This window comes from Zootoca vivipara, chromosome Z1, assembly GCF_965207765.1.
Source record: "Zootoca vivipara chromosome Z1, rZooViv2.hap1.1, whole genome shotgun sequence".
NCBI classification, from domain to species: Eukaryota; Metazoa; Chordata; class Lepidosauria; order Squamata; family Lacertidae; genus Zootoca; species Zootoca vivipara.
In genome coordinates this window covers 27,831,840-27,852,937 of record NC_142583.1, presented here as the reverse complement: position 1 = coordinate 27,852,937, position 21,098 = coordinate 27,831,840, and the positions used below count along the sequence as shown (strand labels likewise).

General features: G+C 42.5%; 1 long non-coding RNA gene across 2 annotated transcripts in view; it reads left to right on the top strand.

The window, feature by feature from the left end:
* LOC118083409 (uncharacterized) overlaps positions 1–21,098 on the top strand; it is a 64,049-nt gene that overhangs the window by 18,645 nt on the left and 24,306 nt on the right. The window contains exon 2 of one of the 2 annotated variants that reach the window (XR_015947463.1): positions 5,028–5,194. The exons of the other annotated variant lie outside the window; for it this stretch is intronic. This is a non-coding gene — a long non-coding RNA (uncharacterized LOC118083409). The remainder of the gene's footprint in view (positions 1–5,027; positions 5,195–21,098) is intronic. 2 annotated transcript variants of the gene reach the window in all.

The following is a 21,098-nucleotide window of genomic DNA, read 5'->3' as shown; positions in this document are numbered from 1 at the left end:
TGGTGGGTGACCTATGTCTACTCTCCATTCATACTTACCCCAGCACCAATACACAAATATCCACACAGCTTTTGTCAACAGCCTTCTGAAGGTGAATTTCAGTCAGCTTACATGCACAAACTTCAGCCTCCTTCAGCCCCGCAGCATCCCGGGCTTCCACATGCTAATAACAGCTTCCGCCCACCAACACCTGCTAGCTTCTGCCAGGTCCATCACTAGCTGTTGTTCACTGTGTCCCCTTCAAGCTTTTGCCTTGGCTTTCCCCTTGGGCTGCTTTTGTATATCCACTGAGCTGCCATGTGCTCATGTGACATCACAGGACGTCCACAGCCAATAACAGCAGCTGGAGAGGCATCATCATCATCACTTCCTCAGGCCTCACAATGGTGGGTGTAGCTCAGCAGCCAGTTCCCCTTTGCTTGTTTATTATTTACAACTCACTCCTTATCTGTAATGACTCCAGAGAAAGGCATGCCATAAATCCATAGTGGGGGGTTATTTTTCATCCTGATGGCTGCATTCCTTTGGGTCAGATTTTCCATGTATGGGTCTCTTCATGTCCCCTCAAAAATATTGATTAGTTGATTAGTTTCATCAGGTGTGCTTGAGAAAACACCTGTTTTGTGCTGTTGTGAGGGATTCTATTCAAGGGGTTGAATAATAGACCGGGGAAGCCAGTATAAACTGCAATTTCAGCTGAATTTGGGGGAACCACTTGAAGCATCTGCTGTGTTGAGCTATTTCAGTTGCTTTTGTTTGATTTGCTCATTGCCAACAGATAAAAGTCTGTAAATTTTGATAATAAACCTGATTTACAATGGGGGGAGATGGGGGACAGCTCTTCTATTTGAGCCCCATTTCCTTGGTTACTAGAGGAGCCAGTATGTTGAAGTGGGTGAAATCCTGGGAAGGCCTTGGTTCGAATCACTGCTTATTCATGAGGTGACCTTGGGCAATCACTGTTTCCCAGGCTAATTTACCAGGTGACTTTCATGAGAATAAAATGGGACAGCAACATATAATCCTGAACTCCGTAAAGGAAGGATAGGATGAAAATGCAGAAATTTTTAATTGCTGTTTTTAAAATAGGATTTTGCAAATATGAATCATGTAACCAGGCTTCTTAAAGTGTTTGCGAGGTTGAGTTTGTATGACAAGCTACACCTGCTGACATTCTCTTTTTGCGCAACTATTACGTTATTGACCATTTTGGCCAAGAACCTTGAAGGCTCCAGCTTTTATATTCTGGTCAGGCAAGCATTAAACAAGTCATAGAATCGTAGAGTTGGACCACAAGGGCCATCCAGTCCAACCCCCTGCCGAGCAGGAAACACCATCATAGCATTCTTGACATATGCCTGTCAAGCCTCTGCTTAAAGACCTCCAAAGAAGGAGACTCCACCACACTCCTTGGTAGCAAATTCCACTGCCAAACAGCTCTTACTGTCAGGAAGTTCTTCCTAATGTTTAGGTGGAATCTTCTTTCTTGTAGTTTGAATCCATTGCTCCGTGTCCGCTTCTCTGGAGTAGCAGAAAACAACCTTTCTCCCTCCTCTATATGACATCCTTTTTATATATTTGAACATGGCTATCATATCACCCCTTAACCTTCTCTTCTCCAGGCTAAACATACCCAGCTCCCTAAGCCATTCCTCATAAGGCATCGTTTCCAGGCCTTTGACCATTTTCGTTGCCTTACCCTTTTCATGCCTTATGCCTGCAATTCACCACAGTCAAGGCAGATTCTGTGTGAAAAGTATGAAATGTAGCCTTAGGAGTTTTTAATTTGGTTCAGAGTCCTACAGTATTAATGTTCAGTGGACAAATTTAAGCTGTCTCTCTAGTGCCTTACTCTCTTACTGTTAAATGAGCAAATAAAGAAATTTATTAGAAACTAGTTCTGAAATGTATAATCCCATTCAGTACAGTAAATCACCAACAGGCATAGCCCACCATCTTTTCAGCACTATATGACAGTGCTTGAGGTTCAGACATATCCTGTAGTCATAGACCACCCCCCCACCCTGAATTATGTCTGTGGACACACATGGGCCAGTTTCTATCAGTTTTCATTCCCCTCCATCCTCTTCATTTTTAAACACTCTTACAAACAAGGAAAGATTGAGGGCACAAGGAGAAGGGGACAACAGAGGATGAGATGGTTGGACAGTGTTCTTGAAGCCACCAACATGAGTCTGACCATACTGCGGGAGGCAGTGCAAGACAGGAGTGCCTGGCGTGCTCTGGTCCATGGGGTCACGAAGAGTTGGACACGACTAAACGACTAAACAACAACAACAAACAAGTACTAGAAATAAGGTCAATCATATGGAGGTTTACTAATCAGCAAGTAGGTGGCAATAGCGCAAAGACATTTTACAGTGTGCAAGGTGTATTTCCAATGGAATTTTTTCTCTTGTGTTTAAAATCAAGCCTTCTCCAACCAGTCCCTCGTCGGTGTAACTTCCTCACATATCAGTATTCTGTATCTGTGAAGCAAGTGCCAACATGAGATAGGACACCTTAATGGAAACACATTTAAATCAAGATTTTGACAAGATTTTAACATTTGTTGCACCTCCAGCTATAGGAAGGCTCACGTGCTTCCTTAGGCCCCCAAAGTCTGCAGGTACAGCTGTGTTTTCCTTTCTCCAAAAACCCAGTTCTTCTCTTCTTTGACTCACAATGGGTGTGCTTTGTTCTTTAAGATAAATGTTGCCTAGTTTACAGAATAAAACTTTTTTTTGGAGACTAGCTGTGAGGCCTGACATTATACTGCCAAGAACCCCATCTTCAAAAGCTCTCGTCCTGCTAGCTATGGTGAAGTGATGCGTCTCCTTATACTTCTCTGCTGGAGAGGAGGCTAGAAAAGGGTTATAATCTGAATGGACAGATGACGGTCTTGCACCTGATGGAATCACTGGGTATATTGTTATTAGTTTTTTGCTAGAATCAGGAAGCGGTCCAAAATATGCTTTTCAGTTGCTTTCATGCCAAGTAAGGTGGACTTTAAGTAATGACCCCTACCCTGCACACTCTTGAAGTCTCCCCCTCTCTGGGCCAGTGATTTACGAGCATTGCACTTTACAAAACAGAACTTTTTAAGGCTAAACAATGTTTCAAGGCGACTTAGAATAAAGCATAGAAATATAATAAAAATGAATAAGTTACTGTGACCAGCAACTAGTTTCCCAGATTCAGATTCTAGCATGACAGCAGCAGCTGTTACTGGACTGGGAGAACTTGACAGTAGTAATCCAAGCATGGGTGATGTCAGGGCAGGACTACTGCAGTGCATTCTATGTGGGGCTTAGCTTGCATTTGGTCCAGAAACTACCATTGGCGCAGAATGCTGCAGCACCATTGGCAACTGGAATGAGACCCTGTCAGTGTTACCTCTGCTCAGACATCTGCATGGGCTGCTGATTTGTTACTGGGCCAAATTCAGTGTGTTGCTATTAGTATATAAAACCTTTAACAGCATGAAGCCCGCCTACTACCTTACCCTCATGTGTCCACTCAACTACTTCAGTCTGTGGAACTGTCACAAGTGCCATGCAATGACTTTTCTGCACTTGAAAGGGATGTATATTTTTAACTACTGATTTTATTAACATTAGGAATTCTTTATATATCAACCCCCCCCCCCATTTCTGACTAGTACAGTAATTTTAAGTTTTATGTAAAGCATGGAGAGGTTTAAACAATCAAGCAAGTATACAAACTTATTAAATAAAAAAGAAGAAGCCATGATTGTCTGAATAGATTGATTTTATGCATGGATTAAGCCATGCATCTTTTACATCTTTTTTTTAAAGTTAAGTTGTATCTCATGGGTACAGTGTGATATTTTCCTTCTTCAAAAACTATATTTTTTTCTTTATAGAACCATGTTTTCATGGTCTTTATCAGCCAGACTGGTAAAGAAAAAGCGATTTATATGCCTTGTATGTGCAATATAACATTGTGCCATCAGATGGCGATGTGGAGTCTCAATTTTCTCTACCTGTTTTCCCAGTTTAAATTTACAACGCTTTAAACTGAAACGCTTCGTTAATGTGTCTAGACCCAGCCTAAGCACTGATAATAGAGTTTTACATTTGAAAATGGCCGAACCCCTGCTCCTGTTGATTCATACAATGTGCTAGATGGTACTCATGCTATTTTCCCTTTTTATACAATAATAATAATAATAATAATGTTTGCCATAACATTTTAGTAGACAAAGGCATTTCCAGTGAAATATTGAGAGATAGAAATGCAGATTCTTGGGAATAAGTTAATTTTAAATTCTGGTATTTTACCCAGCTTTGAGGTTTTAAATTCACTCCATTTTGTTGAACCTTTTTTAAAATTTCTTGTAGAAGTTAAATTATGATTTAGACTGTATTAATTAATCCAAGTTAGGTGTTAATCAAACACTTGTACTGCCCCCCTCCTCCCCACCATGGGACAGGTCAGGTCTATGCGGAATTTTCTTTGGTCTTCTTCATATTAAGCCCTATGATTCTTTTCCTACCGTGTTTCTCATATTATAAGACATGTCTTATATTTATTTTTTTCTCAAAAAAACACATTATGGCTTATTTTCAAGGGATGTCTTATTTTTTTCCTCCTCCTCCTGCTGCAGCCGGCATTGCTGCTGTGCCTATCACTATGTCTTATTTTCGGGGTATGGCTTATATTCCTTGAATGCTTAAAAATCCTGCTATGGCTTATTTTATGGGTATGTCTTAAAATATGAGAAACAGGGTACCTGTATGCCCATTTTCTTTTTCTTTCTTTTTTTGCCCACATTGGAAACCCTTTTGTGAACAACAGTGGAGACAATGGGCAACATTGCCATTCCGGTTGCCAGTATTGATGCTATGTTTTTTTCTGATATATTAACTATACCCATGCCATTTTTCTTCTGTTATAAATTAAGGGCTTTTTATTATAATTATATATGTTATGTTTAAAACTGAATATTTTCACTATCAGCCTCTATAGTATATAAACTCTTTCCCTGCAATTATATTTTTAAGAGTGAACAAAAGAATACCAGGCACTATGGCAAACCCATAATGCGTGTGGGGAGGACACCCCAAGAATCAAGGGTTCCCTAAAGCTTCAAATGGATGACCTAGGAGAAAAAAAAATGGATGACCTATAATTAACTAGCCTGGCTTGGGAGGCTGATAAAGATGTGGATGTGAGTCTTGTGAAGTTTTCTTTATATAAATAAATTGCATTTATTTACAAATTAGAATAAGGCAACTTCTCAATGGTGGTGGCTGACACAGCTCTAGGGTTATACATCATGTTTTACATGAGCAAATGTCAGATTCTTGTTCCATAGAACGTACAATCCTAAACTATTCATATTTAGTAAATACAAGTGGATCTACAACAATAGAAAGCCATGCAGGGTGTCCTTGTTCGAGGAGGTAGCCAGCCATGCCCTCTTGCTGGATACTCCATTTCACCTCCCTGTTTTGGGCATTCCATGGATACTAGCTGATTTATGGGACTCTTTTGGGCTGTTTACTGCTTAGGGTGGTCTCCCCCAACCCTGCTAAGTCCCCCCCCCCGTATTTCTGTGACTCTTGGGACTTCCCTCAGTCTGCTGATATCTCCCTCTTGGGCATGGATAGTAACTTATTTATTGCATAATGATCCATACAGTACGTGGAGAAGGAATTTTCTATTAGAATATAGGATTGCTTACCAGAAGTTATTGTGTGTTACACAATAACATTGTTAACAGACTGTGATTTCAGTAGTATAGCAGGGGAAACAAATGGAGATTTTCCATGTCTAAGTTTTTGCCAAAGAGGAATCTGTTTAGAAAAGAAGGTTTTAGAATTATCACAGAGTCCAGAAGATATAGAATGGGATAGTAATTGAAGAGACAACTTTATTAAATAATACTTCAGGGATACATGGTACTCTGTGTGTGTTGGTTTATGATGAATTATATAGGCTTAGCCATTTGAGAATGAGCGAAAATAAATTCTGGTGTTCTGGAACTGAGTGATTTACATGATGTCCCTGTAGCTTTTTAATGTTTGGATTTGGATAATAATCTAGGTGTTTCATTTAATGATTTGACAGCATGTAGCACTAGCTGGAAAAAGAAGTTTTTCAAGTTGCACATGGCACATCAACTCTGTGTTAATATAACTGCATTCTGAGATACTGAATCTTTTTGTCTTTCTTTTTATATGCCCAGTATTAATTGATAGAACACTGCTATGTGCAATTCAGATGAGTGTGTGAGAGTTTAAAACATATCAGTTGTTGTACCCTCTCAAACACCAAGCAAAGTACATTTCTTCCTCTTAAAGAGTACAACCTATGCCTCTTGAATATTTTACCTTGTTTTTAATCCATTTTTGATGAATGTTTTCCACATAAAATACAATAAAAGCCAAGCTAATCTAAAAAGAGACAATAAAAAGAGAGAAAATAAAAAATAAGAGAAGGAAAAAAAAGAAAAGCTCTCTATCACAATTTTATCATACCCCTTTCCCCCACACACAAAAGTAAACCCTCCCAGCTCTCACCTGGAGCTTCCTCCTCTTCCTCCAGCCCTCCCACAGTGGAAATTTTCTCTACTCTGCCTCTCATCCAGGGCCCTTCTTTTCCTGTCTATCACCTTCCTGTGTGTATCTTAAGCAAAGATCCGACCTGCACACACACACACCCCCGGGTGCCCAGAGTTGTCAACCTTTTTTTAGGAGGGGACCCCAAAGTTGTGCACGGCATAGCTGGCCTGGCTGGCCGCCTCAACAGCAACAGAGGATCCCGAGGTGGTGGCAGCAGCTGCAGAGCAGGGGGGGGGGGCAAGCAGAGTCCAGCGCAACAACAGTTGAGCCCAAAGCGGTGGTGGCGGTGACTGAGCGAAGCCAGGCGCCTTGTGTGAGCAGTGTGCACTGGGTGGGCCTCTTGACAGCCCGCCAATCCCAGGCGTGCAGGAGGGTGAAGCCGGCTGGCTGCCTCAGCGCCTCGCTTGCCCGCAGCAGAAGAGCTGCAGCGCTCCGATGGGCTCTGCTCTGCTCAACAGTAGCTGTCAGCTCTTCCCAATCCCCGGACTCTAAATCTCAGCCCCAGACTCTCGGCCTGGCACCCCTGAGAGCCCAGAGCTCGGGTGCCCCGCACCCCTAGCACCTATGGGTAAGATGGCCCTGGTTGCTTCATCATGTTTAAAAGAAGCAGCAGCAGAGAACCACAAGTAGCTTGTGTTTCCTGTCCCAAACCTGTAGGGCCTTATCTGAAGGAAAATATGAGCAGATGCTCTTTGCAGAGATGTGCATTCTGTCTCCGCATTGGGAGAGCACATGTACTGTATCTCCCTTTCCATAGGGCACTGAAGTGTGAGGAAAGGAATCTCTGAAGTCATTGCCACACAAGGTCTGCACATCAGACTTTACTGTGTTTGCTTAGACGAACTTTAAGATTTGGACCTTCCAGAGTTAACAGTGAAGCTGCAGAAAGTGATAAAGTGTGTTTGAGTGTCAACCATCTGGTAACTTGTGAGAAACCATCTTCACCAAAACACCTGATTAAGCAGCTATTAATTAACTATGTGCAATTATCCCAAGGGAAGTTTAGGTTATCTCAGCACCATTCAATTTATAGAGACATGGGAGTAAAGCTGTTGTTAGATCTTAAAGGAGAGAGCATCTGACCACAGGTAACTCCTTATAAAAATGCAAATGAGATTACATAATGTATGACCAAGAAGTCATGTTGTTTAAACACAGGCTAATTGTGACAATGAATTAACAGCTTATGGCTGGCTGGCAAAGTGATATATCTTAGCCTATTTCCCCTTTAAAGAATGCATCTGATATTTTCTAATTCTTATTTTTCTTGTTGTTGTCAGAAAGAAGAAGTACTAAAATGTATAATATGGAACACATCAAAGAGTCAAAAAATGTAAATTGTTGGTATAAATTATTCTTCCAGAGTAACTGCTTTATAGCATTTCAGTTGGAATGGATTTTGACCTTTATAGCACCAACCCCCATATAACCACCAGTTTTTGATATGTTTTATAACATTGAGAATTTAGGACATCCCTGTAAATTTTTGTCCAACCATGGCACTTGAATTGTATGTGCATAGTCCTCATTATGGCTTATGTCTGAGATTTTTTCTCAAGCAATCAAGCCTTTCAAATAGGATAGTGGCTCCACTTCTTTTCAGAGAGAAAAATAAACCCTAGAGAGCTAGTGAAGTATAAACTGGTTTTAATCTGTAAATGCTATTGTACCACGGAGCAATATAGAAGACAGTAGGGTTTCAGTTTCATTTGTGTTGTCAAATTGATGGATTAGCAAATATTATTCATGGGTTGCATGCCAAATGACGTCTTTTGAATTTGGTTCCAAGGAAAACAGCAGGAATCCCAACTGATGAAAGCCCTGAAGGAGTTGTTAATTCTGGCTATTTAATAGAAGTAATGGGTGACTGGAAAAGTGAAGCATATCAAAATATGCAAGCCATTCCATTCAAGGTACTTTGTCCATTAGATGAAGTGAGATGCAGGAAGTGCATGACATGTCTAAAAAACTGTTGGGAGATTTCATTGCACTTGACATCACCCCAGCAACGCTTCCATAGTCCAACCCTTTGAAAGATGGCTGTGTACAACAGAAAGTGAACATGTGTGGCAGTTTACAGCACAGGCAAAGGAGATGAAAACCATATTGTTTAAACCTTCTGTTTGTAGTTTGATAATACAAATGAGTTCTTGGTAATTGCTGTTATAGCCCTTTGGGTCATATGATTTCTACAAACACAAAGCCCGGCACATCTGTTTGCATACTAATAGGTGCAGTTTCCTTTACCATTACGATGCGCTTCTGTCTGTAATAATTAGAATAAGTATTCAGTCTGAGGCCTGTTCAGATTTCAAATAATAATAAGAAACCTCTTGCCTCTGTAGTTGGCTTAGGATGAATGGATTCGTGTGTGTGTGTGTGTGTGTGTGTGTGTGTGTGTGTCTGTCTGTCTGTCTGTCTGTCTGTGTAAAAGCAACTATGTATAGTGGGTTAGATTGGGACCATGACACAGGAGGAGGGAATATAACCCTTTCTTTGTGCTAGAAAAAATGGCTTCCTCCTTATTACATTAATGGAGACTCTGCTAGATCAAAAGCCATTCCACGAGAGGAGTGCAGCACTGGATATCATCTGTTATTTTTGTTTGAATTTTGTCTTAATGCTGATGCTTCTAATTCTTTCATGCAAATATCTTTGCTTTCTACAGTGCAATCTTATCCCAGGTTCCCAGGTGTGCATAGTGCAGACCCATTTGATTTTCACGTTGTCCCACCTATCAGTTTGTAGTGCAGAGATGCCAGGGACTGGCTGGGCTCTAAAGTGGAGCGAAGGGGACCAGGGGAGTGTCCCAAGAGAGGGGACCAGTGATGTATGGGGTGTAGCACTACCCACAAAGCAGGAACCAGGGCAGGGGCTGGATGAAGAGACAGGGCAGTCTGAGAAGGAGGAAGGCACACAGGATGTGGTGGAAGAAGAAGAAGAGGCTGTTCTGGCGACAGATGGGCTGGTAGACACCCCCCTTTTGCCCCCACTCTCTCATAGAACCAGGCACAGATCTGAGGGGTGGCTGCCTAGTGGCTAGTAGCATTTGTGAGTGTACTTCTTTAGTCAATAAATATTTAACTATCAGACGTGTGTCTTTCTTAGCTGGGGTGGGTCAGGAGAAGATGTGACGCTAACCTGTGACCCTCCAGATGTTGCTGAACTACAACTCCCATAATCTTTAACCACTGGTCATTCTGGCTAATCGGAGTTGTAGATCAACAATACAGTATCTGGAAGTGCATTGGGTACAGCTGTCACTGAGTTAATGATAAAGCACATTTAGTTTAGGTTGTCCCAGTAGTTTGTGCATGTTTTAGATCCTGAGCTTATAAGGGAAAAGCACTGGTGTTTGAGAAGAATGTCATCTGGACTGCACAAATTAAACAGGAATGCAAACAGCTACCAACACACAGTGGTGTGGACAAGCCCCAAGAGATATACATGCATTTGTAAATAAACAAAACTTTACCAGAACAAAACTGCAAATTGAGGAGCAAATACTCAGCCTTTTGTTGATTATCCTATTATGGCTTTACTTCTGACTATTGTGTCAGTCCATCTGTAGAAAACCATGAGTCCTCTAGACAGGAACTATAGCATGTTTTATATGGCCTAGCATGTAGCACTAACTAAATGGCAAGCTGCAATAATAATGTACAGAATCCAAGTGTATTAATTGTGTGAATAATGTTAGTTACTTCAGATGGAAAGTAGCCCAATCTCAATTTTTTTTATTACTTTAAACTTGTGAGGTACGTTGACCAGCAGGGAACTAGCAAGCATATACTTTGCATCTCTTTCAAAACACCAGATGTTGTAGTGATATGATGGAAAAAAAGAGGATGGGATATTGTTCATTAGCTTATTGCTATGCTTGGGAAAATCTGTTGTTTCCTCAGCCATGTAGTGCTGGCTGCTTTGTGTCTCCTCTCTCTCTCTCTGTTTTGACTATGATCACGGCAGAAAAATTAAATAGGGAATATTGTTGAATATCTTGTTTTATAAGGATATGTAACATTTTGCATTACTTCTGGCACACGTATTTGCCTTGGGATGTGAGAGTGATAATCTCTGCCTATTGAGGTCATGTACGAAATTAATCTTGTCTATAAAAATTCATAAAGCTGTAGCATAGGCTTTCTTGGGGGAAATGAAATAGCCTAGAAATAATATTGTATCATGATTCAGGTCAAGTCTAGCTATTGAGCTTTGCAAAAGGCCTCTGGATACTAGTGCATGATAGTATTTGTCACCTTTCCATTAATTGGTAACCATTTTTGTCCATGTTTAGGGACTGGAGTGACTAACATTGTGGTTTTTCCAAGCCTTGATTTCCCTGAATCCCAAATATTTTACTGGCTGGGTGCTCTGTGTGTGTGTGTTTAATAAAACCACCAGAGGTATACAAAAGAATGGTCTTCAACATTTATAATGCTGTTGCAATATAATGAAATTATATTTGTCATCCCCCCCCCCCAAAAAGCCATCTATATGTGATTGCTCACCTCTCATAGAAGGGAAGAATTTAACTCAGACACTTGTCACTTAGGGACTTTTCACGTGACAGATAGAGGAAGTAGCAGGGTTGAGCCAATATGCACATTTCACATGGTTTATGAAATAGCCTGCTGACTTACAAACTATGTGTGTAGGTTTCATCTGTGTGACTGGGGAGCCTGTCAAAATTTGGGCAGAGCCAACATACAACAAGTAGGATCTTTTGCAAATCATACTAAACTTGTATTGGGGTGGGGGAAGGGCCAGCGGGCGCTATCATACTCCCCTCTCTTTCTGTGATTAATGTCATGTGTGAAGGGTTTACTTTTGGCTCATTCATTCTAGAATGGCGGTTCCCACTTAATGATTTTTCTGCCTCTTGTAGCAATTGTAATGTACTGTGTTAGATGTGTATGCATTTTTATTGCATTTTTATATCTTTATCTATTTGTAATTAACAACAACTTCATTGTTTATACCCTGCCCATCCGGCTGGGCAGCTTCCAGCAAAATATAAGATAATAATAAAATGTCAGACATAAAAAAACTTCCCTATTGATGTTTTCTAAAAGTTGTGTAATTCTTTATCTCCTTGGCATCTGATGGTAGGGCGCAGGGCCGTTTTAAGCATGCCTGGCGCCCTGGCGCCGTGGTGCGACGGATCCCTCCGCGCCCCGCCCCGTTTCCCAGCGCGGCTAGCAGATGAGCAGGCAGGCGGGCGGGCGCAGCTTCACTGCGCCACCCAGCCTGTTGTAGGACCGGCCTTGGGCCAGGGGACGCTGCCCGCCCCCTGTTGCGACACCCCCCCGCGCGGCGGAGGCGGCCCCAGGCCCGTGCGCCTCCTGAGAGCAGCCTGAAGCCGATGAACAGCGGAGGTGCGCCTGGGGCAGCCTCAGCCGCGCCTCTCAGTGGACGCAGCGACGCCCCTGGTGGCCTGGCGCCCCGCGCCACTGGGGGTGGGCCTAGAGCCGGCCCTGGTAGGGCGTTCCACAGGGAGGGCGCCACTGCCGAGAAGACCCTCTGCCTATTTGCTTCCCCTCATTCTGTCTTTCTGGCTCCTAATCCTCTCCACTCCTCTCGAATCACTTCCTCTTGCTCTGTCACATTGTTTATCGTCTCCACTCCATTCAAGTAGCTCCCCTCTCTCCCCTCCCCAGCACTTCTGGTCCACCCTGCTTACTTCCTGAGTGAATTGCTGGGTTTTTAGGATGATGCAGCCACTGCATGCAGCTTTCATGAGAAGGGGGAATCAGGGTTTTGGGAGGGATTTTTCATTAGGATCTTTTTCCCCCTTTCATTTAAGCACTTCCCCAGAGATTGCTGTGCCATGAATAAAACTGATAGGCTAGGGTAGGAGCTCTGACTAGAACACAGATTGACTGGCATCATATCTGCACCAATACCCAAAGGTTATTTGCTACAACAGGGATGGCTAGCCTGTCACCCTTCAGCTCCCATCAGCCCAAGCCAGCATGGCCAATGAATGGGGGTGATGAAAGGTGTAGTCCTGCAACTTCTGGAAGGTCACAGCTTGGCTTAGCTGCTCCTGTGAAACATAATGCAAGGGACACAGTGAGCACCTGTAGCAAGAACTTTTTGCATTTCAAAGGAGGAAAAGTACATAGAACATAAATGTATGGATTTAAGAAATTCTCTCTCTCTCTCTCTCTCTCTCTCTCTCTCTCTCTCTCTCTCTCTCTCTCACACACACACACACACACACCCCTCTATCTCTATCTCTTCAGAGGACCTTGCTTTATTTCCATCAGACTGGAGCTGTTCCATGAATATGCAGGCCATGTATATAAGGCATGCACTGCATACCAATCTCTTGCCTCAAGAATAAACACTCTTTAAAATAAGAGGGTTAGGAAAGATGTAAAGAACCCCGTGGCCTTTTGAAACATAAGCTTTCCCTCTTAAGGGCATACAGAGCATGAAGTGTGCTTTCCTGTTCCCTTGACAACTTGAAATTAATTTTCTTTCTTAAAGTTTCTTTTGCATTTCCCCTACCAACCGGCATCCTGGAGAAAAGTGTTGCCAGGACTACATTTTTCATGGTGTGGTGAATGAGGGACAGGAGAACTTTTTGGCAGGTGCTTATTGCTTCTTTTCTATCCTTTCTCCTGAGCACACAAGGTGGCTTACAATACACTTAAAACAATACAAAGTGAAACCTAAAGCTAAAAACAAAACTAAAGCACAAACACACACATTGCACACAAATGCATGTAACACTATACAGTGGTACCTCGGGTTAAGAACTTAAGTCATTCCGGAGGTCCGTTCTTAAGCTGAAACTGTTCTTAACCTGAGGTTCTACTTTAACTAATGTGGCCTCCTGCTGCCGCCGTGCCGCTACCACGTGATTTCTGTTCTCATCCTGAAGCAAAGTTCTTAACCCGAGGTACTATTTCTGGGTTAGCGGAGTGTGTAACCTGGAGCGTCTGTAACCCGAGGTACCACTGTATAAATATATAAAAGCAAACTTCAGGAAAAATCACTTCTGAGCTAAGAAGCAGCTGGAGGCAGAGGACCACTTAAACAGCTTTCACCCTGTATACCTGAAGGAGCGTCTCCACCCCCATTGTTCAGCCGGGAGTTTGTCATAGCTCTCCCCTCTCTTAAGAACTTTGCTGTAACATTTTTCTTCTTAAAAAGAATGCTCAACAAGAGCAAAACTAAGCTCATGTTTGTTGCTTTAGACTTAATAAAACCTCCCAATATTTGCTGCCTATATTGTTTTATATAGCAAGAAGAACTGGTTTTGATTAATGTGAATATAGTTCAATTATATATCTGGAGCTACTATCTTCCCTCCCCCTTTCATCGCTGTGCTTGTGACTAAGAGGGAGTATTTCTCCTTCACAATAAGAGGAAATCTCATTTGTTAAACTTTTAATGTTATCTCTCTGAGCACTACTTAAAGATAAACTGCAATACCAAACACTGACTTAATGGGAAAAAGAAGTTTGTATTTAACATGAGAAAATACAATAAAGTGAAGGTGATTTTCTTAAACTGTATTTCTTTTACATTTCCCATCACTTTAACAAAGTGTTGAAGAAATATTATTTTCATTGCTAAATTAAATATATTCTTAGGGAATGTTCACGAGCATTTTGTCTTTTTGTTTTGTTTTTAACCAGTACTAAAACCGATTCAAAAAGGTGTGGAAACCAAGATGCAGGCATTCTGAATGGAATTCTGAATCCATAAATTCAGGGGCTAGGGTTTTTTTTGGGTTTTTTGCACAGTTTGGGGACCTAGTTTGAATTTTGCCCCAAATCAGTATTTTATGGGATGTATCCTACAGGCTGCACATGGCGTCTCTACATCTGTAACCAGTGTGACTAAATGACATTATTGTGTATTAGCCTCTAGAAACCTCTCTGAATGTTCACGGTCTGCATGCTGCAAGAGCTGAGACTTCTATAGGACCTCTGTTGGGTCTCCCTTTTGTGAAATTAGTTTAGTGGAGGCTTATTTAGTGCTGGTCAGAGATGGTTACTACTATCACACAGGATCAAGAACACCCAAGGTTTTGTGGTTTATTACAACTAAAGCATGCACAGGAGCGTCCAGGCCTTGCCCTGGCTATAGCCAACACAGTGGGGACTAGGCCTTCCCTGATGCCCCACTCCTGAGTAGTTCCATATAAGTGGCAAGGGGAGCAGGAAAACTGTTGTGGTGTGTTGTGGCTCCTACCTGCTCCAGTTAGTGCTGAAAATGGAATGAACAGCAGCAAGAATACAGGATCACGGTGCCCACTCAGGAGCCCCAGGTCATAGAATCATTGTAGGAAAGTTAGGAAAGGACCAGGAGGGTCATTGAGCATAGCTGCCAAGTTATCCCCCTTTTTAAGGGATTTTCCCTTATGCTGAATAGGCTTCCAAGTGGGAAAAGGGAAAACTTGGCAGCTATGGTCATTGAGTCCAACTCCCTGCAATGCAGGAATCTTTTGCCCAGTGTGGGCTTGAACCCATGACCCTGAGGTTGAGTCTTATGCTGTACCAGCTGAACTATCACAACCTTGGGAACATTGCAGAAACAGAGCTGCCCGATAATTAATATAAGAGATTATTTAATATCCTTAGAGCAATTGCAGTCAGGTTCCTCTTTCAAAAAAAAAAAAACACATAGAGAAACCCAGCGAACACTTTTTGTTTCGTCTATGTTCACCTTCCATCCTGCCTCCAGCTAAGCAGTGACTGAGTAGCAGAGGGAGGTTGATATGTGGCCTGCTCTGCACTCTTTAAGCTTGCCTGCTGCCTTTAGATATAGGGGAGGATCCTGGATCCAATGTGGAAATAAGACTGTACATGGAATGGGGAAATGGATGGAGAGGGACACCTTTCCTTTACTTCAGGTAGTAAAATGCCTTAGCAACAGCTGCCTTGTACTGTGTATGACTCATCTGTATCAATGGCTATCCAGGTTTCTGCACAAGGGTCTTTCCAGGCCTACCTAGAGGTGCCAAGAATTGAACCTGCCTGCAAAGCATGTGCTCTACCACTGAGCTGTGGTGTCAGCTTTGCCTGCTGAACAGCAGCCTGAAGAGGGAGAAGGGGGAGTGATTTCACCTGCAGCTGATCAGCCTTTGAGAAGGCACTGATGAGAACCAGCTGGTGTCAGCCTTCTTAAGCAGAGCTTCCAGCAGCAGTTAGATGCTGCTAACAGTGCTTGCAATTCTTGGCCTTACCTTGCTGCTTCCTCCTCTTCTTGACCCCTGAGCCCATTGTCATTGGATTCCCTGATCTCTGGACTGTCGGACAATGTGGATTGCTGTTTGCCTGACCCCGGGACTGGTCCTGACTTCGGATGCTGACTCTGCTTTTCAGGCAAGTTCACCTCAGATACTCTTCTGGTTGGCTGGCCTCCCACTCCACTGAGCTCTACATTGTAGCTCAGTAATGAGACTAGGACACCATGGCTGTTTTACATATAGAAAGCTGGCTCACACCAGGGCAGATAATTTGCCCATCAAGCCCAGCATCAGGTGTGAAAATCTGTTGTAATGGGGCTGGGTGCCCTCAATATTGAGGGAGTGGGACATGCAGCACAGCATCAGTGGCCAGCTTCTCCAGAGAGCTTGGCCTCTTCTAGATGATGTGACACCCCATGCGCATGATGCACGCCAGATCCCCTCAATCTTGGGGGGCAACCTGGTGCCTCTTCCCAGCATTGTCTACTCTGACCATTTAATGGGAGATGGAGAGGATTGAACCTACCACTGAGCTATAGTCTCTCCTGGGCCATAACCAGTGGATTTTTATCTGGAAACAAAATCTGTTTTGAGAGACCTTTTAAAATACACATATTTTGCATGAGTTTTTGTGTTTCTAAAGAACTATGCAGATCATGTCTGTTTTTACTGATGTGCAATCAAAGTAACTATATATATATATATATATAATATATATATATATATATATATAATAATAATAATATATAGGATTAATGAAATCGGTGTTCGGCCCTTAATAGCCCATTCACAGAGGTCCATTTTTCTTGCAAACTACCATACAGCACCTTCAAGTTACAAAGGAAATAATTTCTTAAGATAGTTTCTTTAAAAAATACTCTGTATTTTCTGGCTCATAGCTAAATCAGCAATGAAGAGGCAAGCAGGAAACACAATGAAAATAATACAAGGAAACCTTTTCATCAACACCCATCCCCAAAGCTACATCTCACAGGTCATTGTTTGACTTTTCCAGAACTCCTTGCAACGCAGGCTATGTGAGAATTGCTGATCAAAGACCAGGCTACTAATATTTTTCTCATATTGACATAAGTATGCTAAGTAGTGCCAAGAAAGCAAGCATCAATTAAAATCAAATTTTCTTTTTTCAGGAACTGTGTGTTTATGCAGCAAACTCCCTATCTCATTCTTGCACTCATCACATGCTCTCTCTCTCTCTTTTCATATGATTGAATAGGCACCAGATTAATTAATCCAACACATACAGTTTTTGCAGCATAGCCATCCAATTTGAAATTGTGACTCTATTGAATCAATTTTTTAGAAAACCTTATGCTTGAAATCATGTTGTGCTTTAACTGTCAGGTCTTCTGGCACAAGGTTGTTAAATGGATAGTATTTTATTAGTGCAGTGATATTTTGCAGAGGTACTGATTTAGTTTCAAAAGCCTGAAGTGAACACACCCTAACCGTTCATTTTAAAATGTTTATAATGTGTCTTCTCATGTGAAAGGAAATATGGAAAGGATTCTAATTAACCTTAAGGAGTGTAAATCATATTGCACTTTTATTTGTTTAGGTAGGCAATTACGTGATAGGGAGGAGGCAGGATATCCTATTCATCATACACTTTTCCTAGATGATGGGCCCTGCGCAACGTTTCTTGCTTGCAATACTCCCATTAGACTCAAATGAGTTTTTAACTATAATAAGGAGTGCTGACTGAGATCCTTTAAAAGACAAATGGACAAAAGGCAGTTGGACCCAGCAAAGCACTTTTTAATGAACGGTGGCATACTCAGGACAACGTATTTCAGATTTAACGTTTCACTTTATGTTCCCCATAAAGTATATTTTCAGATTCCGTGGCAAGGCCCCTAACCAGCCCATTATTAAAATAATTCACACAGACACAGAATTTTTAGTTGGCCACAACTTTATTGAATTACAGAAAAAGTGAGCGGCATTGGCGTAGACTATATCAGACTCCTGCCCCCTTTGCAGGAAGTCAATAAGGGTAAACCACCCAAAGAGGGAGCCACATTGGGGGACCCCGCCTGCAGCTCTCCTCGGTGTCCCCAGAGGCCTGGCATGACCCTAGCCCCTCAAGCGGACTTTGGACAAGATCCAGACCCTGGATTCCTTTAACGGAATACCCTTGATCAAATGGAAGAGCGGGCGATGGCTGACCTCTCCCCCCCCCCCACAAATCAATGTGCCCATTGCCTAACTGCCAAACCTTAAAAAGTTGTGACAATTGCTAAGAGGTAGGCAAAGACCAAGTGGCCAGAGCCAATTTACCAATTGGAAAAAATTCCTACCCAGCCCCTGACCCAAGACAGGCGACCAACCAAAGTCCAAACCAAGGCCAGAGAACACACATAAAACAGGGAAGGTGGGGGTTAGGGTTAGGGTGCACACATCGCACTGCTGCTTAAAAAAACCCCATGATCATCCGGCTCAAAATGGATTGGCCAATAGGCCTGGGGTGATCGTGGTGCCACCCTGGCATGAAGGCTTTACTCCGCCCATGCCAGGGTAGGGGGGGGAAACTGTGTTGGGGGCCTGCCGGCAACCAGGAGCATTCTAAAAATGATCCCATATGGCAATGCATGGGGCAAAATTTTCTGTTGGTGCTGCACCACCCCCTGGGCTCCCAGCCACTGTTTAGTTTAGTTTTTTGTTTTTTTAAATGTCATGATTCCCTAAAGTGAGGCAAAGAAGCAATGTCCTTGCACAAGCTGGTTTTGCTCTATAATGGGATATCGTTATTCTGAAACTAGCCCAAATGAGAACGGTGCTTCCTGCCTTTATGGTAAGGGAATAATGAGGAGGGTTCTTGTTCACTTGAAGGTCTCCAGGTGAAGGAGGCCTTCAGCTGTTTTTGGACTACAATTCCCCTCCCCTTGTATTATTCTAAGGGTGCAGCCTTATCCACGCTTACCTGGGAATAAGCTCAACTGAACTCAGTAGTACCTGATGCTGAGCGAACATGCATAGGATTGCAGTGTAAGCCAGTTAAAGAAAATTACTGTGGAATCTTGTACAGTAAATGTGTCCAAAACATTTTCACACAATATTTTGAACTTTAGTCAAGACTATCAAGACTTCACCGGGAGCTAATTTAACCACAGCCTTTTCAACATAGCTTGAGTAGCTTTTGTGCATATTTAGGCAGTTCGGCAGAAGCAGTTTCTATGTGGCTTATATTTAAAGATGAGGTCTTGAATGTGCAGACATCCAAATTGGGGTGTGTGCGCGCTAAGTCCTATAAGGAATCTTGTCCCTGCTCCAGAGAGATGGTGAACATTCTTACATTCTGATGGTAGGTAAAGGGGCCCCTGACCATCAGGTCCAGTCGTGTCTGACTCTGGGGTTGCGGCGCTCATCTCGCTCTATAGGCCGAGGGAGCCGGTGTTTGTCCGCAGAAGCTTCCGGGTCATGTGGCCAGCATGACAAAGCTGCTTCTGGCGAACCAGAGCAGCACACAGAAATGCCGTTTACCTTCCCGCCGTAGCGGTCCCTATTTATCTGCTTGCACTTTGATGTGCTTTCGAACTGCTAGGTGGGCAGGAGCTGGGATGGTATGGAAGGGTAAATAACAACAAGAAGAACAACAATAATAGGAGGCTAGGAAGTAGTAATATAACTGAGTTGGTGTCAGACTTTAAAGACATTAAATATTTAAAGTATCGTGCTTAAATACAAACCCATTTCTAGCTCAGACACAAAGGCTTTAGGAGGCATGGAACTATTCTGCATTCATTTCGTCTACACCAATCCATAAAAAGGTAACCTTAAATTAAGCTTCCACAAAACTGGATTTCGTGGTTCTACAAAACCTTCACATGTTGTATTCCACAACATCCGGAGGGCACCATGTTGACTAGTAGTGACTTAATGAAACAGTTTGCTTTTGGCATGACGATAGAGTAGGCAGTGAATCAAAGCTAAATAAGCAAAAGCAAAACCTCCTGTGTAATCAAAAGGACTAATAGTAGGCAATCCTGTACACATCTATTCAGGAGTCAGCCCCATTCTGTGCCATAAGACTTAGTCCTAGGTAAGTGTGTACAGAATTGCTGTCTAAGTACATTTTTTACCATGCGTAAGTGCAAAGCATCAAAACAATACGCATTGGACAGTCTGCAAATAAAAAAGGATAGAAGAGAATAAATAACAGGGAAGCAAGGGACAGGCATCAAATGAGAAATAACAATGTATCTTACTGTACTATTTCAATGTTAAAATATATCATAAAATTTAAGGGACTGACAGTCTTCCAGGAAACTGACTTGGCTTCAAAATTTGTTTGCAGAGCCATGCATGAGAAAAAGGGTTTGGCAGTTCTCAAGCTTAGGAGTTTTCAAGTGTGCTGCATTGTAGTGGCATCTTTTAGCAAAACCTTCATTTTTAAAATAATCTTATAGGCTTAAATTACTTTTATGTGCCCTGACCCCTCATTACTGTTTTATGGTTAATTTATTTGTGTCTGTGTTTTCAGGGGAATAAAATATGTATTTGCGTGTGTGTGCACGACCCTTCAACCTCCCCAAAATAAAACTTCAATGACCTCAAGAACTGTAAATAAAACTTCTAAAACATAGCTAGATTTTACAGTGCAGGAGTATTTTTATAAGGACTCAGCTTTTCCACATAAATTATATTTCAGTTTGTTCACAAAAATAACAGTTTTGATTGCCAGACTTTGAATGCTCTCTAGAGCAGGGCGGTCCAACTTTTCATACCAAGTAGGCTGCAAGAGTACTTCGACATGGAACCCACGGACCACACACTGCCTTGTCATGTGAGTGAGGGGGGGGCAGGGCGGGACGCCAAAATTTGATGCCCCCACAAGCCCTCGTGTGGCCTTCCCAAAGCTTGCTAAGTGAGGCAGCAGGCTTTGGGAAGGAAGCATGAGGCCCTGGCAGGGTCCTAGAGCCCTCCCACCTCCTCCTCAAAGCTGGGCTTTGGGAAGAAGACAGGAGGAATCTAGGATGTTGTCAGAACCTTCACGCCTCCTTCCCCAAAACCCAGTGCCTCACTTACCCAACTTTGGGAAAGCAGCAAAAGGGTGGGGGTGGGGGTGGGGGAATCAAAGGTTGCTGAGGGTTTCCAAAAAAGGCTTTGAGGGCTGCATGTTGGATTTCCCTGCACTAGAGCATAGCTGCCAAGTTCTCCCTTTTTTTTAAGGGAAATTCCCTTATGCTGAATAGGCTTCCTCGCGAGAAAAGGGAAAACTTGGCAGCTATGCACTAGAGCCTAAGGGAATGCTCAAAAATTGGCCAACTTCTGACAAT